This window comes from Peromyscus californicus, unplaced genomic scaffold (assembly GCF_007827085.1).
Source record: "Peromyscus californicus insignis strain IS unplaced genomic scaffold, ASM782708v3 Scaffold_8__1_contigs__length_139910024, whole genome shotgun sequence".
Lineage (NCBI taxonomy): Eukaryota > Metazoa > Chordata > Mammalia > Rodentia > Cricetidae > Peromyscus > Peromyscus californicus.
The window spans coordinates 76,904,523-76,929,131 of NW_026294606.1; the positions used below are offsets into that span (position 1 = coordinate 76,904,523).

The following is a 24,609-nucleotide window of genomic DNA, read 5'->3' on the forward strand; positions in this document are numbered from 1 at the left end:
CGGGGTGTGGTGACCCACGGCTTTGGAGGGTCACAAGAGGAAACTGGGCTTCTGCAAGCAGCAGGCTTTGCCTGGATGCTGTAAACAAAGGGATGGAGTCAACCACTGCTGCTCTCACTCCAGTGGGAAAGGACTGATTTCAGTGTGAGCGTCCTGTTAGTCAGCTTTCTGTTATCACAATGACACGTCTGAGACAATTCACTTGCAGAAAGGGTTGTTTAGGTTCATAGTTTTAGTTACCTTCATTGGTTTGCTTTGGCTCAGAGTCTCACTAGGTAGCCCTGGCTGTCCTGGAACTCACTCTATAGACCAGGCTGGCTCAAACTCACAGATATTCCTCTATCTCCGCGTACTTGGATTAAAGGAGTGTACCACCACACCGGGCTCATGGTTTGATAGGCTCTGGTCCACCACTCTTTTTTCCTGTTGCTTTTGGGTCTGTGGTGAGATGGCACATCTTAGTGGAGAAGAGTGGCGGAAGAGCACACTCACGTGATAAGCTGGGGCTAAAAAGAGAGGACAGAGACAGGGCAGGGCCCCCCTCTGTACCCTTCAGGGAGGCCCCACCTCCTCGAGCATCTACCTCCCCACTCTCCAATGCATGGGCCCGGCCTTTGAGATCCAAATTCTAGCATGCACCGGAATGTTCCAAAAACCCTGTTGAGCCGTAGTTGTGAATTAGAAGTGAAAACATACATGCCGCAGGAAGCATCAGGCTAACTCCGTTTGTCATGCTCGTCTAGGATATTAAAAACAAGTGACAGCATTTGGAGGGAAGTGTTATACTCTAATGAGAATGCTGCAGCCGCAGCTGGAGGAACAGCAGGCACACAGTGTGGCCACACCTGTGCACCCTGTTTGTCTCTCCTGAGGGACTTCTTTCTCCCTCACAGACCCTCACCAAACAAAACCAAACACTCTCATTTCCAACGCATTTTCCTCTTCCTGTTCATGCCGGGTTCTTCTCTGAGCTGCTCTCTAATCTGACAGCATGATCTGCACAGGATGGTACCCACTTGTATTTGGTATTTGGTGTTTCCCAAGAGATGCTGGCTTTACTTCATATGGGGTACTTTTGTCCAGAATGAATGTAGCTCCCAGGGTGGGCTCAGACTACAACTACGGATGGAAATCTAATAGTAGGAGGTACCTGGTAATCGAGCCTATTAGGAGTTCACACAGAAAGGTTTCTTCCTGGCAACCATGGTATCTACTCTACATGGCCAAGGGACACTTACTTCAGAGGTCAGGACACCCCCACCCTTCCCATTCTGCATTCCAAAGTCTTTTCCTCATAAAGAAGATGATGGTTCCCAGCAGTCTACAGAGACTTCCAGTTTGTTCAAACAGAATGTAATATAACAATGAGCCCTGTAAAAGTCAGTCTGGCGTGGGGAATGAAAAGGCAGTATTGCTTCCTCCAGGAGAAAAGTCACCTGCAAGGCTGCCGAGGCTAAAGTCAAAGATCTCTAATAACGCCTGCCTGGCTTCTCCTTCCTTGGCAGCTGGAGGTGAGCTCAGCCACTAATCGCATTGCCTTTCCCTCGAAATCATTGTCCTTCTATGTTGGGGAGGGTGCAGGCATGCGCACATCGGCACCCTGCCTTCTAGAACCTCCAATGTTCAACTCACACGCGCACAGCCTGAGAACCAATGGGAGCCAGGCATACATAGCTGGGTTGGCTCTTCTGAACCTTCAGGCCAGATACTTTTCATCAAGATACACGGTGAATACTTGAACTTGGAATGGAGGGAGCATTCGATGCATTTAGAACACGGCCACATTGCTTTTAACATGACCTGTTGGGAACTCTCCCACCCAACTAGGAAGGTCAAGAAGTAGAGAAGCATGTCCCCACCACCAGTGTGCTGTGTGCAGACATTCAAAAGAAAACACATTTATGATAGCCTTGTCTGCCTCCAAGAAGAGGCTTCTTTTAGGACTACACGGCCTTGTTCACAGCGCACCCTTTCCACCATGCCATGGACTAAAGCCATGGAACATGCCAAGCAAGCACTCTGCCACGGAGCTACATCCTCAGCCATGGTCATAGCATTCTTCAATATTCCTCATCTGAATACTGCAAGCTAATTTTATACTTTCCATACACTATAGCATATATATGTGCGCACACACACACACACACACACACACACACACACACACACACACACACAGGCTTACACTCAGATTAAGCCTTGAGATTCCACATCTGACATTAAATGGGGGTCCTTCCGTTAAAGTGTTATTTTGGGAACTGTGTTGTCTGGGCTAGGTGGCAGAGTGAAGGAGGTTCTAAATATTGTGTCATTCAGGATGTGGGCACTACCTTCTATGCTCCTTCAGGGGCTTAAAGGAGTCATAATGTTGTGTTTTGCCCTGAAAAAAATGCATGCACTGTATTCTATCAGCAAAGAAAGGGAGGTATGTTTGTAATCTAAGCGTCAGGGAGGCAGAGGCCAGCTACTAGCAGTTCAAGTCTAGTCTCACAACACAGGTGGTGGGAGGAGGGATGGAGGGAGGGATGGATGGATGGAGGGAGGGACTGAGGGACAGAGGGAGGGAGATGCGGGGGTAGCTACAGTCTTGCTTGCCAAGGCCAAGTGAAATGGTCTTCACTAAACTTTATTAATCATATTACCTCTGCAACATTTTTTTTTCTACAAAAAGCAAATGCATAGAGAAATGGTTTCTGTAGTCAGACCTGGTGGCTCAGGCCTGTGATCCTAGCTACTCAAAAGGCCAAGGAAGGGAGACTGAGTTCAAAGGCAGCTTGAGCTGAAGTGTGAGTTTTAGGCCAATCTAGACAAGTTAGTGAGATTCTGTCTCAAAATAAAAGATACAAGAAGAAGGTTTGGGGATGTAGCTTTGGGGTAGAACGTTACTAGGCATGGATGAAGTCTTGGGTTCAATTCCTTAAAGAACTAGATGAAGAGGGAAAAAAGACTGTGAAGTTTTTTTCCCCCCATGATTCCCCATAGATGAGAGAATGGCGCTTAGAAGCGTCATTTAGTCTCTCGAGATTGGCAGTTTACTTCCTCCGGCACTGTGCTGGCACGTGCCAGGTGCTTCAACTGCTCTAGTTCTTTGTCCTGAACCTCTGGGAAGGTGCTACATAAAGATGGCCACATGTAGGGCATATTAGCTCTGTACTGAGTGCCTCTGTGGAATGTCTGTGGTTTGTTGTTACATAGGGAAACTGAGGCTCAAAGATCTAAAGACAAACAATAGATGTCAGCATTGCAATCCAAAGCAAATTGTGTGACCAGAGCCTGTGCGCTTCATGCGTCTCCTCCAGGGGACGTCGCCAGAGGTGCCTGACCACAGGGAAAATGCAGAGCATTTTGCTGGACCACTCAGCTCCTCAGGTGGGCCAGCCAGGGCTCAGGGGTGAAGGAGTAAAGAGCAACTGCCGATGGCAAGCTGCTAGTGGGATTGGTCACAAGCTGTGGCTCATGTGTACATCAGAATCCTAGAATTGGTTTTAAAACATAGATTTGTGAGCCTTTAGGTACCTAGCTCGTCACCACTATTATTTTTCCAAATAGCCCCTACATTTACTGATGCATGATTTAGTAGAGTTTGACTATGGCATTTCTAGTGTCTCTCTTTTTTTCTTTTAAAAGTTATTTATTTGTTGACATTTTCATATATTTATATAAAGCGATCATATTCACCTCCATTGACACCTCTTATCTACCCCCCACTCCCTCCAAACCCCTTCTTCCCCCTAATACGTCACTCTACTTTCTTGCCCCCACCCCAAGTAATCTACTGAGCTTAACTAAGGCTACTGGCATGAGCATGGATGTAGGTTATCTACTACTTCACAGACAACTTCCAGTAGCTGCACCACTCAAGAAAAATGACTTCTTTCCCGGAAGCCATCATCTGCCAATGGTTCCTCAGTTAGGGGCGATGTCCTCATGAGCCCTTCCCAAGACCTTTCCAGTCTCAGTGGCTTAGCTTACACAGGACCGGATGTCATGGTCTCTTGTCTTTAGGATGCTCAGGAGGGACTGTGAGGGAGGTCCTATGCTAGGGAGAATGCTTACAGGGCTCATGTGCTTGTATCAAATCTTTCTATAAAGGTGTCTGTGGCCGCAGGAACACAAGATGGAGCGCCTTACAGCAAAGTGGGAAGTTTAATACATAAACCTTATTGAGTAGCCGTGGTCATTAGCTGCAAAGTTAAAGATGTTTCCCGGTATTTATTTTAAACACTGGATAGGGTAAGCACTTTTAGTACCAATGGAAGATCATCTGCCTTCATGAAAAAGAGAAGATTTTGTTTTTATAAAGCAGTAAAGTTGGTATTTGTGGGATTCCTTTTATTGTGCTAATATTTGAGTCTAAAGTTACATGCAAGATGTACCTGTCTTGGGTCAGCAAAATGGCTCAGCAGGTAAAGGTGCTTGCTGCCCAGCCTTGAAAACTTGAGTTTGATCCCTGGGACTCATATGGTGGGAGGAACGAACTGACTGCCACAGCTGTCTTCTGACCTACCGTATGTGCCATGGCACATGCATCTGTACCCACGCTAAAATAAATAAATGTCATTTTAAAGTTTTTTAGGAAAGGAAAATAAGTCTGTATTTTTCTATTTCTGTTATTATGGTTGATGAAAAGGGAACCCAGGGCTGTATGGCAGCAGCAAGAATTAGTAACTAGGAAATTCTCTACACTTTAAGTAAGCCTTTAAAATATAAAACCCAAAGGCTGGATGTCACTCAGCAGTTAAGAGCACATACTGCTTTTGTAGAGGATCTAATTTTGTTCCCAGCATCCACATAGGGCTCACAACTGCATGTAACTCCAGCTCCAGGGCATCTGACACCCTCTTCTAACCCAAGGACACTTGTACCTCCAACACACATATACATATTTTTAAAAAATAATAAATAAATCTCTAAAATATGAAATTCACAATAACCTCAAATTTAGATGAGCTCACTGACTGTAAAGCAGGGATACCCACAGAAAAAGGTATCTATTTGGGTGTGCTGTGTTCCAAGGTCACATCCTATGATGGCTTCACAGTCTGGTGCCTAGCGAGGGGAAGAGAGGTGGCAGTGGATTCAACATTACATCTGTGACTAGTTAGTTATGGTAGGTAACCTCTAGGCGTTTGGTGGTTTCAGCAAAAGTTCGAATTCACATTCCAGGCATCAAAAACTAGAAGGAAGGCTCTAAAACTACACAGACCAAAGCATGAACACACACATTAGTCGAGAGGAAAGTAAGAAGTGCTGGCAGCTCTGGCCGACCTGGGAATTGCTTTCAAAGCATCCCTTTAGGAAGTTGCTACAGGTATCTATGTACAGATGGAGGCAGAGCAGAAGGGAGGCATTCAGTAGGAGCTTATCAGCTGCTGATTGGGAAGAATGCAGCCAGGGGTCAGGAGGAGGAAGGGGAGCATAGCACAGGAAACATGGCCACACCTAGCAGGAGCTCAGAGACACTGTCGCAGCTAGAAAAGACTGTCACTTTTTACTCACCGGTGAGAGTTCCTTCTCATTGGAATTGTCACCCTTGCTCAGTCACATTCCAGATGTATCGACTACCTTTCTACAAACCGCTAATCGTCTCTCATTCATGCAGTATTTTCTTTTAGAGAATGTGAGTTGTCGTCGCTCTCTTAAAGGGAACACACAGCCTGCTCGATATACAGAGCACCCAGGCTCACAGGAAACTAAGGAGAGGACAGTTAGCTGGCTGAAAGCAGAACACAGCCCCGCCAATTTTTTTTTAAATTTATTTTCAATTCATTTTTATTTTAAATTATATGTATATGTCTATGTGTGGGTACGTGCATGTGAGTGCAGGTGTCCATAGAGTCCAGGGGTGCAAATGCCCTGGGAGCTGGAGTTACAGGTGATTGTGAGCTGTTGGATGCCGGTGCTGGGCATTGATCTTGGGTCCTCTGAAAGAACAGTACGTGTGCTTAACCACTGAGTCATCTCTCCAGCTCCTCACTGGCCCCTGTCACCGCCACCAAAGATTTAAAGTGATTTGACAAAGAACTCAAAATCTAAACATTCTCTGAAAGGGCTGGTTATTTGGGGCTTTTGCTGCGGTAACCTGGTTGGTTAAGAACTTTTGTTGTTGTTGTTGTTTATCTACCTGCGTATTTTTGTTGTTCTGTTCTGGTTTTATACTGGAGATTGAATCCAGGGCCTCACACAGCAGGTATATGCTCTTATACTTCTGGTCCCACGTCTTATTTTATGAAGGTGACTGATGTTGATACCAAGATGTTAATGTCACAGAAAGAAAGGATTCAAGTGATAGGCACAGTGAGTCATTCAGGGTCATGGGGAAACTCTGGGTCAGTCAGAAGGTAGAAAGTTCTAGGGGACAGCCTCATCATCAACCTTGATTGGGGTTTCCTCCTAAAAGGCCTGGCCAGGCAGGGGAATGGCTGATGGTTGGTTAGCAGGCATCATTTCAGAGAGATTTGGGACTTAGTTACCTTGAGATGTCTGGCACCTGACCTAGCTTGATTTACTACAGGGGAATCCTTAGTCAGGCATGGTGTGCAGGTCAGAACAAGATATGGCTTGGCGTTTAGGTTCTGATCGATCACAGGCAGGAGTAAGCAACTTGGTGCTGTGGGTTTGGTCTGTGACTACTGGATGCCAAATAGATACAGACCTGAACACAAGCACGGAGGATTTAAAGAACTTTCCTTTCTCCAAGGAAGCCAGATTCTAACAGCTAAGTCAGGTATTTATGACAATTAAGAAAATCCGGGCTGGAGAGATGGCCCAGTGGTTAAGAGCACTGACTGCTCTTCCAGAGGACTTGAGTTCAATTCCCAGCACCCACATGGCAGCTCACAGTTGTCTGTAATTCCAGTTCTAGGGGATCTTGTGGTGGTATTGTGTTCCCCAAAATATTGTGCCCCCTAATAAACTTATCTGGGGTCAGAGACAGAACAGCCACTAGATACAAAGGCTAGAAAACGGTGGCACTCACACCTTTAATCCTAGCATTCCAGAGGTAGAAATCCCTCTGGATCTCTGAGTTCAAGGTCACATTGGAAACATCCAGGCATGGTGACACATGCCTTTAATCCCAAGAAGTGAGGCTTTAATCCCAGGGAGTGATGGCAAAAACAGAAAGATATATAAGGCGTGAAGACCAGAAACTAGAAGCTTTTGGCTGGTTAAGCTTTTAGGCTTTTAAGCAGAAGTTCAGCTGAGACCCATTCTGGATGAGGACTCAGAGGCATCCAGTCTGAGGAAACAGGATCAGCTGAGGAACTGGCAAGGTGAGGTGGCTGTGGCTTGTTCTGCTTCTCTGATCTTCTAGCATTCACCCCAATAACCAGGCCCTGAGTTTATTTTATTAATAAGACTCTTTAAGATTCCTGCTACAGGATCTCACACCTTCACACCGATGAACATAAAATAAAGTTAAAATATATATATGAGGGAGAGAGAAAAAGAAAATATAGGGCTAGGTTAAAATGCTTGCAAGGAAAGCCTGAGGACTAGAGTGTGGCTCCCCAGAAACCCACAGAAGTGCCCAGTGGCCATGGCAGCTCACCTTGCAATTCTGATAGCCCAGACAGGGACTCTCCCCAGAGCAAGCTGATAAGTAAAACTAGCTATATGGTAAGTTCGAGGTTTGATCGAGGGACCCCTGTTTCAACAAATAAAATGGAAGAGTCATCAAGAATGACTTCCAACTTCAACCTTGGTGTCCTAGTCCACTTTCTGTTGCTGTGGTAAACATCACAACCAGAAACAACTTGGGTAGGATGGGCTTATTTTGGCTTATGCTTTATAGACCATCACCGAGAGAAGTCAGAACTGGAACTCAAGGCAGGAAACTGGAGGCAGAAACTAAGTAGAGACCATGGAGGAATGCTGTCTGCTAGCTTGTTCAACCTGCTTTCTTAAACCACCATGGACCACCTGCCTAGGGATGGCACCACCTGCAGTGGGCTAGGCTCTCCCACATCAATCATTAATCAAGAAAATGCTCTACAGACTTGCTATATGCAATCCGGTGGAGGCATTTTTCTCAATTGAGGTTCCGTTCCCCAGATATGTCTAAGTTTGTGTCAAGTTGACAAAAACCAACCAGCACACTCAGGTCTCCGTATGCAAGCACACACACACATGTGCACACATACCACCACACGTGTGGCCACACGTGCATACATACACATTCACACAAAAAAATGGGAAAAAAATAAAAGAGGGAAATCAAAAGTAGATATGCTGAAATGCTAGTGCCTTGTTTTGCTTGGACCTTAAATATGCCCCAAAGGTTCGTGTGTTGAAGAAGTGACCAAAAGCCAATGGTGCTTTTGGGACATAGTAAAACCTTTGGCAGGTAAGGCCTGGGAGTAAAACATTGGGACATTGTCTTAGTCAGGGTTTCTATTGCTGTGAAGAGACACCACAACCACAGCAACTCTTATAAAAGAAAACATTTAATTGGGGCTGGCTTACAGTTTCAGAGGTTTAGTCCATTGTCGTCATGGCAGCCTGCAGGCAGACATGGTGCTGGAGAAGAAGTTGAAAGTTCTATATCTTGATCCGCAGGCAGATAGAAGCAACTCTATGCCACACTGAGCATAGCTTGAGCCAAGGAGATCTCAAAGCCCACTCCCACTTGATACACTTCCTCCAACAAAGCCACACCTCCTGATAGTGCCACTCCCTATGGGGGCCATTTTCTTTCAAACCACCACAGTCATTGAGAGCAGGCCTTTGTGGGGGATATTAGGCTTGGTCCCTCCTCTCTCTTTTGACTTCTAGTAGCCATGAGGTGGATAGGTTGGCTTCATGGTGCACTATTCTTCATGATATGCTGCCTTAACAAGGGTTATAAAGCAACAGAGCCAATGGATGATAAACTGAAACCAGGAGGCAAAGTAGAATTTTCCTGTGTGTAAGTTGATCGTCTCAGGTAGTTTTGTCACCGTGGTGGAAAGCTGATGAATACACAGCTTCCCTAAAATGCCACAGAAGTTATTGAGAGGAAGATAAGTAATGGAATGGAAGTTTCTTCTAAAAGATTATCTCCTTTCCAACACTTAAAGAGAATAATGACTTCAAAATCAAACAACCCCATAAGCATTCTACTCTCATGAATATGGAAGGGCAGAGTCTGGCCGATAAGAAAGTTAAGTAAAAGAAAAATAATTCCCACCACCTCTTCCCACCTTAATGACATTTTTATCTTACTTTATGCCACAGATTTAACAAAATCTGTCACATATTCTCTTATTAACAGAAGCTTTTATTTTATTTTTTTGACGTGGGGCCTCATGTAGCCCAGGATGACCTCAAATTCAGTATGCAGCAAAAGCTAGCCTCAGGATAACCTTGAACTTCTGATCTTCCAGTCTCCATGTCACAGGATTATAAGTAAGCCTCCTCACACCAAGTTTTATACAGGACTGGAGACTGAATCCAGGGCAAGTGCTCTGTGAACAAAGCAACATTCCTAACCCAGGAGCATTCTTTTTGTAATTAATATTTGGTGAACAACTTGTTTGTTTGTTTGTTTGTTTGCAGTATTGGGGAGGAAACCCAGGGCCACAAGATTACTAAATAGGCTTTTCATCTCTGCACCAGCAGCCCCCTTCAGTTGGTCACGTAATTCCCCTTTTAATTTGTATTTTCATTTATTTACCTATTTATGTCTGTGCGCGCACATGTGCATGCCACAGTGTGCAAATTGAGGTCAGAGGGTGACTTACTGGAGTCAGCTCACTCTTTCCACCGTGTGAGTTCTAGGATCAAAGCCAGGTTGTCGGGATTGACAGCAGGAGCCTTCACCTACTGAGTCATCTTGCAGTCTCCCACATATTTCCCACTTAAAAAATAAGGTCACATGGGGTTAAAAAGTACTGAACTAATTTTGATTGATTCTTGATTGGCTGATGTTAGAAAGGAAGGAGGGAGGCTGAGGTGCCCCTCTACTGCTGGTCATCCCTCTGTCCACTAAAACTACTCTGGCATCTCTCTGTCCTAGTGAGACACCAGCCAGATACTACCATTCTCAGGAGAGATCAGCACTCAAGAGTTTTCCTTAAGAATCTGGCAAGGAATGACAGAGTGCAGGCCAGGGGTGCTTGGAATGTGCCACCCACCACTAGCGAACAGCAACTCTGCTGTGGTGGTGAGTGTTGACAGAGTCTGGGAGACGGGGAGTAGCTGTTTTCCATTATTAATATGTAGCCCTATATGGGAAAAATCTGACACCCAGATAGCCAACAATTAAAAATGGCTTTTCTCCCTCTTGCAGTAACCATGCAGATTTAATTTCTTTAAGTATAATTGAAAAGTGTTTACCTTTCCTTAGTCCCCAAGTCTGTGAAGTATGTTTCGGTGTCAAGTCTGAGCCAACGTGGAAGACAGTGCTGTGGGATTCTGTATGCTCATATGGAGAAGCCAATGGCTACTGTATTTCCAGTGTATGTTAAATTCCAATCATTTTATACTCTCAGCACAGATTATTTCCAACACATTTTTTTTTCTGGCTCTGCAGATTGAACCTAGTTCTCACACACACACAATGAGAATTCCGATCACATCCTTTGTTAATAGAACCAGGAATCTACTAGTCACGCCCTTTCAGTGGATCCTGGACTAGAGAACACTTCAGGAAAACTGATGTCTAGTTTTTAGTAAAAAATAATGAATTAAACACATATCAATAGCTAATCAAGTGTTATGGCACTGTTGACACAATGCCCTTTCTTTTCTGAACATGACCACCATTGTTTGCCTTTCCATAATAAGTCAACAAGTGGGAATCAAGCTTTCACCAAGATCATTAATCTTTTTAAGCAAATATGAAAATTGGTAGTGTTTTACAGACTAAAGGGAAAAAATCAGAGACTATCTAGATTAACCAAAGGACACTTTATGGCCATCAGAGAAGAGCCCTGAAGAAGGGCACGGCCAGGTTGTTTTAGGTCCTTGAAAAGGCATCAAGTTGAAGAAACCAGGTTTTTGTCTTTTTTTTTTTAATTTCCTTAAGCAGACTCTTAAGAATTCTTTCTCTGGTCATTGCACATCTGCCCCATGACTCAATAATCCAAGTTCCTTCCTGAGTCTGTGAAATCTCTTGTCCAGGATTCAGAGGAAGGTGGGGACACTGAGCATCCGGGCTGGGTCCCAGCATGTTTATAACACTATTGTGATGAAAGTTGTTTCCCACCATATCCTACATTTTACAATGTATAACCTGTGGGTATTCCCCCCCCACACACACACATTTTAATCCTTCAACATCAAATAGATGAGAGAAAAGGAACTGAAGATTTCTGGAAAGTGGGTGATGACTGTGAGCCTGGGTAGTTAGGAGAAGGCATGCTGTCCCTCTATGATCAAAATAAATATATACAGGTGTTTTCTGAATTGCCAAGACCTGTCTTATGAAGAAATGTTCTCTAATATAAAACCACAATCATAAACAATGTGTATGCATATAAATATGCATATAAAATAGACTGCATGCATATATATTTTTATAAATGTTTTCACCAACTGTTTACATTTTACTTATTATGTATTTATGTGTTTATTTATCATTGTGACAGGGTCTTATTATGTAGTCAGGCTGACATGAACTAGTCATCCTCCTTCCTCACCCCCCTGAGTGTTGGGGTACAGGCTCTAGATACATATTGATGTATGTCTGTTTTCACAACACGTCTGCACACTGATGACCAGTGTGGGAATTGGCCAAATGGACTTTCCTCACTACCTTTTCCTTCACCTATTGTTCAGATAATCACCCACTCACACTCATCTGTTTATTTAAACCTTACTTTCCTATTCTCAGATCTTCAAAATCTCCCCATCTCCGTTCCTGACCCTCTCTCCCAGCTCCCACCCCCACCCAAGCTACTCCTGTCTCCTTTCCTAATAGTTTGCCTTCTGTTCCTTGTGTGAAACATGGCCTTAGATATTGCTAGAATGCACTGGAGTGGGGCACGTGATACACCAATTCTGAACAAAGGAGAAGTCCAACACTTAGAAAGGGGTCCAGGAAGGTCTAGGAAACACAACAGTCCTTGAAATTGTGAAGTTGTCTTCTTTTGAATGAAAGGATTTCAGTATCACTCCTTTTCTTAATCTGTCTTGCCCACTTTTCTGCTAAAATGTTATTATTTCTTCTTGTTTGGGTCAGCTTCTTCGAATCTCATCAATGTTGCTTTCTACTGCAGCTGTACAGCATCGCAGCTCCGTTATGAAACTTTGGTGGGGTTGACCCAGAAACTCAACAACATGACATTGTTCTCTGGGAAGACACATCTTAGTCTCAGTTCAACAGCTGATAAATGCTCTTGCAGGAATGTTTGGCTGCCTGTGGGTAAGCATCCAAGGACATAGATCCTCGGAGTCTACGAATATAGAGTTGATGTGACTGCGTGCTTAGAAAAGAGGTACTTATGGGTGTCTTCAATGGCTAATCTTGGTTATCAACTTGACTACATGTGGAATTCTAACTAAAACTCAAGCAGCTGGGCACACCTGTGATGGATTTTTCTTGGCTGGATCATTTGAATTCAGAAGACCCACTCTAAATCTGGACACACCTTCTGGTGGCAGGCCAAATAAGAGGACTCAGAAGAAGGAAGATTTTGTTTTTTGTCTGCTTGCCCCCACTCTCACTGGCAGTTCATCCATCCTGTTCTTGATCTATTTCTTTACTGGTGTTGGAACCCACTTCTTCAGGATTCCAGTGTGAACCAGAAATTTGAAGCCCTCTAAGACACTGGGACCGCTGAGACATCCAGTCCTGAGGACTGAACAAGCCTTTCCGCCAGGAGACAGACATTGTTGAACTGCTTGGACCACAGCACGTAAGCAACCAAATATATATGGGACTTTTTAGATTCCTTTAGAGGGTTATTAGCTTCCTTTAGAGAGCCCCGACTAACACAATGTCCCACCACAAAAGTTTATTAGTTCAGTGAGTTGGCAGTGGCACACGCCATTGACAAAACCCATCCCTGCATGATGGCTTTATAAAAAGAAGTTGACAACACAACCGATCCTCTGCCTTGGTGGCTCTGGGTTAGCCAGTGTTCCCGAACTCTCTCCAACTCCTCAGTGAAGTTTACCATTTTATGCCCTCCTTTTGCCCTCCAAAGTCTGAGCTTTGGCATGTCTGGACAGCCGTTTGAGCTCTCTGCCCTGCTGTTGCAAGAAAGAAGGGGCCAGGCTGGTGTCAGGAAGCATTCAGTGCCGTCTGACTTCTCCCACCAAGCGCCTCCTATGTCCACACCCTGCATGTGGCAAATCCTTCCCTATACTATCCCTATCCTTGCCTCCCTCACCTCTCCCAGGAGAGGATGGGACCATGGATCTCCATGTCCCCTAGTCCCTAAAAGACTAGCCTGCTGTCATATCACTGTTTTCTGCCTTTCCTGCCATTGTGTGTGTGTGTGTGTGTGTGTGTGTGTGTGTGTGTGTGTGTACGACATTCATGTCTGTGCTTTATGGGTATCTGTGTGTGACTGCATATGAATGTCCGTGTATGTACATCAGTGTGTGACTGAATATAAGTGTATCTGTGTTCTTGTCTATTTGTGTGTGTGTGTGTGTGTGTGTGTGTGTGTGTGTGTGTGTGTGTGTGTGTGTGTGAACATTTGCCCAGGGTTGACATGATCCAAACACAAGTGACAGGAAAAGAGGGGGAAAGGATGGGCAGCCCTGTGCCAGCTGGGCCATGCTCTGACTCGGTCTCCGAAGCTCATGCACCAGCCTGGGTCCAGGTGCGTGCAGCCTTCTCCCTCCAGAAGCCCGTTCTCTCCGAGGACCCAGCGATGTCGGGTGGTGGGCGGAGCGATGCTGGGCGGTGGGCGGAGCGATGCGGGGCGGCGGGCGGGGCGAGCGGCCGCGCTCCGAGCATGCTCCGGCGGGTAGTAGCAGGCGGGGCGGCTCGTGCTGGTCCCCGACCGGCCGGAGCGGCAGCGGCTGCGGCGCGGGACAGTATGCGGGAACCGCTCGGTAAGTCCTGGCAGCTCTCCGTTTGGCTCGCTCCCACGGCGTCCCGCGGGCCCCGCCTCAGCCTCCCGCGCGCGCCCCCAACTTCTCCAGCCCGGACATTGTTAGGTCCCTGCCTCGGCGTGAGGGGACGCCCGCGCCGCGGGTGGCAGCCCACCCCCCACGTCCCAAGAGCTGCTGCGGTCCCCGTTCAGGTGCCCGGCGCGGGGAGAAGGCCGGGCTGGCTTTGGCTCCCGTGGGCGCGGGTCTCGCGTGGGCCTCTTCCTCGTCCGGTGCAGCGAGCTGGCGGACCCTCCATCCCAGGACTGACAGCCCGGGTTCCCACGACGCCCTGGCCCGCGGGACCGGCGGTGGGACGTCGGGAGTGGCCGCGCCCGCTCGGGTCCCCGCCCGGCCCCGCCACCCGCCGGGGAGTGGCTGGCAGTCCGCTAAGCGGCTCAACGGGACGGAGCCGCCCGCGTCCCCCACGCCCAGATCAGCCACAGCCTCCTCGTGCCACCCCCCAGACCCGGTGACCCGGGACCCCGGCCTCCGACGCACCCGCACTCCCCCCACTCCCCCACCCCCTGTGTCTCTGGCCGAAGAGGTTGAGCGCCTCGGGTTCCTCTTGGGGAGGAAAATAATCTTAGCGGGGAACTTCAGCCAGCTCAGCCTGGCTGTGCCCCAGCCGGGTCTCTTCCATGCTCCGCTGTGGTCTCTCTGCCCAAGTCTGCGTGGCTGGCCCTGCCTGGAACACACAACTCCCAGGCTTTTCCTGTCCGGGACAGTTTAATCTGTTTCTCTCCACCGATTCGTGTTTTCTTTCTTTGGATTTTTGTCTTTTCAAGCTCGCAAAGAAAAGATATCTAGGGATTGGGAGTGAGCGTTGGGAGATGGGAGGAGCCCTGAGAGGGAGGTGAGAGGTGGGATTCTGGCATCCAGAAACGCTTTGCATGGAAGATAGGAAAGAAAAAGTAGACTATACTCAGTGGCGTAATCACAGCCCAAGTAGGTAAAACTCCAGGAACCAGTCTTTTGTCAGGTGGACCAAGACCATCGAACATAACAGGAACAGGACTTTCCGAGTCTTGTAGAGGTTTCGTTTCATAGGAGTTGTGTTGGATTTTTTTTTTTCCTGTGAAATTGGGAGTTTGGACATTTTCTTTGGTTTTTCCATAATCAGCGTCTTTGGACTTATCTTGATAGTAGCTCTAATCTTTATCATCCCTTGAACAAACTTCCTAAAGGCCTCTCCCTGTGACACTGGGCAGACCACGGTGGGGCAAACTTTCACTCGTACAGCAGTGGGCAAGCAAATATTTGTTGAACAGAGGCCTTTAATCTGTGGGGCCTTCCTCCTGCAAACTGCTGAGGCTGGGAGGTGAGGGCCCAGAGGACTCCAGGGACTTCGGGAGATAGGGTAGAGGAAGAAGTCTGTTGTATGTAGGGAGAAGTTTGTTTTTCCAGCCTCTTGGAACATAGGCCATGCCTGAGCAGCCCCAAGCTCTGGAGGGCTTGACAGGCTCATCAGAGTTATCTGATAACTCATCAGAGAGGTCGTGGCTTCCAGAGGCCTGCTGGGCATGGTTCCCTCACTCTAAGAAGTTAACTAGCCTTTGGAGATAGGCAAGGAAAATAGATAATGGGTCATTTTTTTTTTTTTCAGTTTTAAAAAAAGCAAGTCTGCGAAGATAGTAGAAATCTGCTTTGTGGGATGCAATTTAAAGATAAATCCCGTCTTTACTGTCAGCACCGAAGTTAGTGAGTGGCTCCTGCAGGTCCCCTGTCCTTGCTGGGAGAGTCGGCTCCTGTGGAAGAACAGCAAACAGGGAGCGTGGTCTCAGGCCAGCTTCTGTGTTAATGAGCTTGGCCAGACTTGACGGTAATTAATCTGGAGAGTTCAGAACACAGTGTTGGGCTGAAACGATTGTTCTGTTGTGGGTTTTACTTGATAAGCCAAGGCTTTATCTCTGAACCCCACCCCCACCCCCACCCCCACCTCCCCCAGGCTGGGGCTAAATCCTTGCTGCAGTTTCTTTTGGTTCTAGCAGATGTTAGTTTTTTACCTCTTGGGTGGGAAGGGTTATCTCCCTAGTGGAGCCTTGGCTTCCAGAGCCTGACTGGCTTGATGAATGCTGAGGGAAAGGGAGACCTACCTTCTGGCTCTTTACTATATCCTTTAAACACAGACACCCCCCCCCCACACACACACCATTTATATTAATTTGCATTTGGAGGATCTTATTTAAAATGTATTTATTACTTTTTCTATAACTGTATTTCCTGACGACTTTTAGAGGATGTGATTTAGATACACAAAGATTTATTGTCAGACTATTTTCTTACGAGTCTTTGGCTGTGGTTAGTGATGCCTTTATAACATGACTGATGAAGCCTGCCTCTTCTGCATGGTCATACTGTTATGAGCAGGCACTAAAAGACACGTCAAAGAAGTAAAAAAAAAAAAAAAAAAAAGAATGGAATTGAGCATCTGCTGGGGGAGAGGGGAATCAACAGAGGGGGGTCACAACAATTGTCACAGGGAGGTCACTGAGAACCTTCTCTTTCTTTTGCCCAATCACTGAATTTTGTAGTGTTTACTTTTGAAATAACGTCATAGCTTTTATAATTAGTAAGTAAAAATTACATGAAATAATTTGAGCCTTCACATTTTTATAAAATGTCTTTTTATTCTAAAGGTATTTTTTTTTTTTTTTTTTTTTTTTTTGGTTTTTCGAGACAGGGTTTCTCTGTGTAGCTTTGCGCCTTTCCTGGAACTCACTTGGTAGCCCAGGCTGGCCTCGAACTCACAGAGATCCGCCTGGCTCTGCCTCCCGAGTGCTGGGATTAAAGGCGTGCGCCACCACCGCCCGGCATAAAGGTATTTTTAAATTAAAAAAAAGACTAATACATGACAAGTATACTAGAAACTTGCCCTGGGACAGCTGGCAGATGATAATTGGATAAAATTAGAAAATTTCAAACTGTTTCAGATTTTACATTTCCCCCCAAATGGAATATTAAAAAGACAAAAAAAATCTTACTTGGTTTTGTCTTTTCTTAATGATTTGTAATCTTTCAGAAATGTCAGTGAGGTACTTAGAGTCTCATAAAAATGGAGTAAAGTAACCAAAGTACTAATTATGTGACACAGAACTTAGAGGGGTGTGTGTGTGTCCCCGACTCTAGTGGAGAAAAAGGAAGTGTGGAGTTAGAAGAGGCAGTACTTATTTAAAAACTGGAGCGCAAGGTATCTGACACTGTGTTCCCCTTTCTTTCCTTTAAAACCCACTCTCTTAACAACAGTCCTACTCGTCACCATTAGCAGTATGCCAAGACCGCTTTTTATTGTAGACCACTTTTCCATCTGTATTTTTTTTTTCCTTTTACCTTAGGAAAAGTCAGTTCAGTGATGCTTGCCTTCCCAAAATGATTATGTCACAGGTTGCATATGCTCTTCATGACCTCCACATGTTGAACAACTTGGGAACAAGTTCCTGAGAACTTCTTGTCTCAGGACTTAAACTGGAACTGTGCAGTTATTTATTTAATAATTAAGTCTAGAGTGGGAAATGACAGCCCCGTTGTTCGTGATAAAACACACAGTCCTTCCACTGGGGGAGAAAGCCACAGAGAAGGCTTTACAAATGCACATACCATTAACAACTTATCCCATTCTGGCTTGTTTTCTGGCTTGGCTATTTACTCCTTGTTTAAAGAAAGCACTTTGTTATATATTAATCATAACATTAGACCTAAACGTTGTCAGTTGAGGAAATATTTACACTGAACTGCCAACAGTTTAAGGGACCAATTACATCTTCAGTGTGGAATGTCAGTGGATACAGCTGAGGAGTTTGGGGGTATTTTTTAGAGAGGAACATTGTCTGAGGAACTGTTCGAATGCAAGTTGTCTTGTGTTGGATTTCATCTTCAGAGCATATGACTTGAGTGCTGGTTAATGATAAAATAGAATATTGGGTTGGAGAGATGGCTCAGTGGTTAAGAATACTGACTGCTCTTGCAGAGGACCCAAGTTCAATTCTCTGCACTCATGTCAGGTGTAACATTTCTCTGTGCCTCAAATGCCTGAAAATACAATTTTATACGTTTGCTTGTGGAGACTCAACCCTCAATGTACTTAATGTCCCATCAAACATTTAATTCAACATGTTATGAATAAAACTGTATAAATAGCATTACATTTATATGTGGGTACCTCTGCTTATGTCATTAGGATGGGTCCCAAGAAGTAAAACTATCAGTCCATAGACTTTCAGAGCTCTTGCTACTTGATCTGATCATTTGTTTGCCTTGTTTTCCTGAGGTAGACTCTAGCTGTGTGGTCCAGGTTGACTTGTCAAACCTCTTGACTCAGCCTCCCATTGGCTGGAGTTAAAGGCAGGTATCATCCAGTGGGGCTCCTAATCACTGTTGGAAAAGGAACTATCCATTTGCCCACAGCCGTCCCACACATTCAAAACACACAGATTGCTGTACCCTCATCAGCAACAAACATGCTTTTACAGATGTCTGGGGCTTGAGAGATGGCTCAGTAGTTTAGAGAGTGGCTTGCTCTTGCAGAGAACCCAATGGTGAGGCCAGTTCCCTGTACCTATAACAGGTGGCTTGCACCTACATGACACCCCCTTCTGGTGCTCCGAAGGCACATACACACGTACACATAAAAAAATTTTTTTAAGCTTTGATAATCTGGAGGTGTGAATGGTCACAGTTTGGTTTAATTTATATGTCTTCAGCAATTTGGCTTAATTTTTATTTCTTCGATTTTAGCTGAGTGAATTTCTCTCAGATTTGTAGTTAGGTATTTGCCTCTTAATGTTCAGATCATGTTCTAAGCAAATTTTTAAAAGAAAAGTTCAGTTTTGGGTAATGAGTTGATATCTTGTTCCCTTCACTGCCTTGGGAAGGTTTACGACTGCAAATATGGAAATAAAAATGTCATTTTTACAAATGGGAAGGGAGAAGAAATTGATAACATTAAATGGCATCTGCTTACTGCTCTGAACTCCAAGGGATGGGACTTGGCCTAATTGAAATAATACCACCGGAGTTGTAGCATCATCACCGTGGAGGGCAGGAACGAGTGCGTTTTGTCTTTATGTTCTCCGGTGCCCAGAGCCAGCACACCCAGTGTCCTTCATACCCAGTGCTAAACACGTACCTTGATGAATTAGGGCTAGAGCAAGTATGCTGTTTGGGACGAAGAGTTGCTGGTTGCAGGAGCAATGTTCTGTTCACTGTGTGGCCATTTGCCCCTCTGCTCTCTTGGGTGGCCTCTGCATGGGTGTTAATGAGGCCAAGGTCAGAGCTTCTATCTGCATATGACCTATTTAGCTTTGTTCCATGTCATGGCCACAAGCTGTACTCCTGTTTTGTTTTGTTTTGTTTTTCCTTTTCTGTGGTCAGCTGACTGGGAAATAATGTGCTGTTCATCAGATGAGAGACAGGTTGGAGGGAGGTCCAGATTTCCAGAGCTGTGAAGAGCCTAAATACATCAACTTGGCTGTCCAGTGTGCTCCTTCAGGGATCCAAAGCTCTGTCGTTCTCCTGCAGTGCCTGGGCTCCATCTTCACACACACACACACACACACACACACACACACACACACACACACACACACACAAAACCTCAAACACAACTCACACAGACAAAACACCCAACTTACACACAACTCATACACAAACAACTCTCTCAAACAAACCTAAACACGCGCAAATCAAGCACAGAAACACAACTCATACACTTAAGCACAGACACACTCTCTTATACAGACTCTCTCTTACACATATATACTCTGACACAAAACTCACACACTAACATGCAGACACACTCCTCTCTCTCTCTCTCTCTCTCTCTCTCTCTCTCTCTCTCTCTCTCTCTCTCTCTCTCTGTCACACACACACACACACACACACACACACACACACACACACACACACTACATGCACACTGACAGTGCGGCTGGGAAGCACAGCCCATCCTAATGCAAGGGCATTGTTAACAGCAGTTTCCAATTTGATAATTCAGTCATTTGAATATTAAGGACACAGCTGATACAGAACTCAGAAATCTGACACAGTAAGTTGGTCTAAGTCAATGGCTCTCAACCTTCCTAACGCTGTCACCCTTTAATATAGTTCCTCATGCTGGGGTGTCCCCCAACCATAAAATTATTCTGTTGCTACTTCATAACTGTAACTTTTCTACTATTATGAACCGAACTGTAATGTAAATATCTGATATGTGACCCCATAGGGTCGTGACCCATAGGTTGAAAACGACTGGTCTAAGTCGTTTCACTCAGGTTCTTTGGAAGGGACAAAAACTGGACTTTGATATAAAAAAAAAATCATTCATAGCAATTTGGGAGGACAAGAAAATTTTGGGGACTGGGTGGGTTAGGGTTACTATTGCTGTGATGAAACACTTAAGGGGTTTACTTCATTCACAGTTCATCATCAAAAGCAGTCAGGCAGAGACTCAGGCAGTGCAGGGCCTGGGGGCAGGAGCTGATGCAGAGGCCACGGAGGAGTGCTGCTCACTGGCTTGCTCCCCATGGCTTGCTCTCTTATAGAACCCAGGACCACCAGCCCAGGGGCGTCTCCATCTACAGTGGGCTGGGCCCTCCCCTATCCCTCCCCTATCGGTCACCAATTAAGAAAATGCCCTACAGGCGTGCCTACAGCCCAACCTTGTGGAGGCATTCTCTCAACTGAGGCTCCCTCCTCTCTGATGACTCTGGCCTGTGCCAAATTGACATAAAACTAGCCAGTACTAGTGGGCTGCATCAAAATCAAATTGTTTGCTGTCTTCTGAAACAAAAATACTTTCTACAAATGGGTTGACTGCTGTCTTAGTCATACCAAGTCCAGAGTATATGTTTTGGTTTGTTTTTTTCCACAAGCTTACTCTTGTTCCCTCTTTCCCGTCCTTTTCTCCACCAGCTCCCCTGCATGTTACAGTCGAAGGGGTTTCCAACTCTTTCTCTGCTCTTCTTTACCACTTTGGCCTTTCCTTTGCCATCCGGTTCACCACACAGCAGTCTTACACTTCCCCAAGCCCATTTGCCTATCCCCAGCGGCTGTGCGGAGTCCAGACCGTCAGTGTGGCGGGGAGCAGTGGCTGTTTCTAGGCAGCTGCTTTCTTTTTCTTTAAGAATGCAGGGTCTCTGTTGGTGCCCCTTTCTCATTTAGCGTGATGTCCTCCTGGTTTGTCTGGTTTTGTTTTTGGTTTTTTTTTTTTGGTTTTACATAATGGGCTTACTTAGGAAGAACCTGAAATCCACAGTGACTTAAGTGGCCTGTGAAGGTCGCCATACAGTTGAATGGTGTATTTCTGTGTAACTCACTTTGTTGTGTCTCTTAAAATTAACAGTAGTATTGCCGTGGAGGCGGTCAGTCAGGGGAGGAGTGACTTGTGTAAAGAGTGACAGTGAGGTGAGGAGTGACTTGTGTAAAAAGAGTGACAAAAGCCGCCTTCATCCTAAACAGTAAAGCAGGAGTTCTTTTTAAACACACAGCTGTAAACTTCATGCCACCACATCTTTCTCTTTCCTTCTTTGTTTATGCATGATTTGGTAAGCCAGGAGACTGGTTAATGGGGAGGAGGGAGATTTGTGGAGAGATCTAAACTAGTTACCTGGATTGCCATCCTAAACAGACCTGGATAAACCTACCAGCTGCCATTTAGAATTTGTGCAACCTTGAATGTGCAGCCTCAGTACCCTCATCTGTGAAGTGGAAATAGCCGTGTCTGTCTATATCAGGTTCTTCCTGGGAATTCAAAGGGAAATAAGTATCCCAGGCAGCTAATGCAGCCTCTGGCACCTGGCAGACACAGGTTGTCCATTCTGTCTCTCAGGTGCCCCGAGATTGCATGCTTACATACACTATTACAATGTAAGGTGCTCTCTCTCTCTCTCTCTCTCTCTCTCTCTCTCTCTCTCTCTCTCTCTCTCTCTCTCTCAGATCTATTACTATTTTTAAAAAGTATTTCTGCTTTTTTAAAGCTATGTGTGTGTATGTTTGTGTGCATGCATGGGTATGTGCATGTGAGTGCAGGTGCCCTTGGCGACCAGAGGTGTTAGATCCCTTGGAGTCGGAGTTACAGACAGTTGTGAGCCACCCAACATGGGTGCTGTTGACTGAACTGGAGTTTTCTGGAAGGTCAGTAAGTGCCCCAAAGCAGTGAGCAGTGAGGCATCTCTCCCTACCCTAAAGATTTATTCATTCATTTATTTATTTATTTTTTGTTTTTCGAGACAGGGTTTCTCTGTAGTTTTGCGCACTTTGTAGACCAGGCTGGCCTCGAACTCACAGAGATCCTCCTGCCTCTGCCTCCCAAATGCTGGGATTAAAGGCATGCGCCACCACCGCCCGGCTAAGATTTATTATTTTTTAACGTGTGTGTGTGTGTGTGTGTGTGTGTGTGTGTGTGTTCAGGGTGCCAGGAAGCAACCTTGGTTCCTCCGAGAGAACAATAACACTTCTGACTATTGAGCCATTTCTCGAGCCCTGTAAAGCAAAGTTTTCTTGTGATTTGTAGAGAGAGTTTACTGGGGTTAAGGGACCAGGAGAGTAAGGGATAAATTAACTATGACTAGAAATGTGTTGTGGACCTCCTGCGGGGTGTTTGAACAGTTCTAGCTGGTCACAAACATTCCCAGGGGAGCAGTGGGACAGTAAGATGTAAACTAGAGCTCATGAGTGAGTCACAAAGCCCAGAGAGAAAACCCTGGCTCCTCAGCCCTCAGCTTCTCTAGCTTACCTCCCCTCTCCACCTAAATGAGGGCCTGCACACTAAGGAGCATTTCTTTTTTGGTCCCATCTCAAGAAAGCATAATTTAAAACAGTCCAATAGAGGTAAACAAAGGGTGTTTGGGGCTAAACTCGGCCTTCCTTCCCATTCAGTGCTGTGTTTGGTTTCTGTGTTGTTGTTTTCATTGAAATATAATGTTTGTTTTCTCTGTCTGTCTGTCTCTCTCTCTCTCTAACACAGGTCTCACTGTCTGTCTGTCTGTCTCTCTCTCTCTCTGACACAGGTCTCACTGTCTGTCTGTCTGTCTCTCTCTCTCTCTGACACAGGTCTCTCTGTCTGTCTGTCTGTCTGTCTGTCTCTCTCTCTCTCTCTGACACAGGTCTCACTCTCGTTGCCTTGAACATGCACAGATCCCCTCACCTCTCTTTCCCAAGTACTGGCAACTCCGTACCTGCCTTCATTTACTTTTTTTGTTGTAAGTTTTTAAAAGATCTGTTTTATATGCATGAGTGTTTTGCACATGCGTGTCTTCACCACGTGTGTGCAGTTCCAGGTCCTCCGGAAGAGCAGGCAGTGCTCCAGCCCACTGCACCTGCCTTTAAATGTTTAGAAGACAGGAATGAAATTCCCAAAGTTTGCGTTATCTTAACTATTCTTAGAATGTTAATTACACGCTCAGCAAGAAAAGAGAACTTTTTAGAGTCCCAGTTTTCCTTCTTTGTGTATGCTGCCTTACAAAGTTTGTTTTAATGAAAAGCCTTGTTTGCCTTAGTCCAAGTTGTGCAAGACCACACTAGCGAAGAGCCTGTGGCTGAAGGCCCCACGAGGCGTTCTCTGAGCCACCTTGCTGGGTCACCCTTGATCCCTCTCACCTACACAGGGTGCCACTGGGTCTAGCAGAGTGCCTAAGTCAGCATTGCCCTGCTCCTGGGGACACCTGTCCTCTCTTGGGGTAAGAAAACGGGGCACCCGAATACATGAAAACATGGGTCTTCATGATGCTGCAGCCACACACACTTCATAGCTGCCCTCCACCTCAGCTGCTGGAGTAGGACATCTGCAATAGCTTCCCTCCAAGACAAGAGATATCCCTGTCCCTGATGACAGAGTCCCCTGGGACACACGTCCCTTCACTAGATGGTCAGTTCCCATTGTGGTGCAGTCCCTTGAGGAATGTCCCAACAACAGAAAAGCCCGATCAGTGCAGACACACAGAGCTTCTTGGTGGCCTCCTCAAGCCAGACACCCAGAGTGGAAGATGTACTTCACTTCCCCAGCCCTATGGGCTCTTCTGTATGCTGGCTGTGCCAGTCGGTGGTGGTTGGGGACCCTCGGGTTCAAGCTGCAGCGATCCCCTTAGAGTGAGGCAGGAAGGAAGTGATGGTACTGTTCTTAGGGAGAATTGTTTCTTCTTCCAGTGGTGCTCTGTAGACCAGAAAGGCAGCAGCATGTGGTGGCTATGACCTTCCTGAAAAGCCAATTCGGATAGGTGAGAACAGCTTTATTTGCTATTGAGAGGAGAGCAAGGGACTTGTTAGGCCAAGGAGTTTCTCACAGAGTAATAGCATTATTGAACTTGAACATACTTCAGAGGTCATCTTGCCTCACACTCTGATGACCACCAGAGGGATGGCATCTACACTGATGTTCTTTCAGACTGGTGCCTCGTGAAGTTAGTCACTAGGTCGTGACCACCATTCTTAAGAAGTGAAATAGTAACTGTCTTCATCGCTTTCTAGGTATTTCCATATCAAGAAATAAATGTAGCTAAATGTATCAGTTACTTGTCCCGTTGCTGTGACCAAATATCTAACAAAGAATGACTTTGATTTTGACACATACTTGAGAGGACACATTCCACC

The 24,609-nt window shown here is 45.7% G+C and overlaps 1 protein-coding gene across 3 annotated transcripts in view; it reads left to right on the forward strand.

Moving 5' to 3' along the window:
* The window catches only part of Jcad (junctional cadherin 5 associated), an 82,871-nt gene that overhangs the window by 26,766 nt on the left and 31,496 nt on the right, over positions 1–24,609 (forward strand). For 2 of the 3 annotated variants that reach the window (XM_052727401.1, XM_052727403.1), the window contains exon 1: positions 13,856–13,989. The gene's annotated coding sequence lies outside the window, so the exon portion shown is untranslated. Of the gene's footprint in view, positions 1–12,200; positions 12,840–13,855; positions 13,990–24,609 lie in introns of those variants that run through there. The other variant, XM_052727402.1, reaches the window with a different exon arrangement.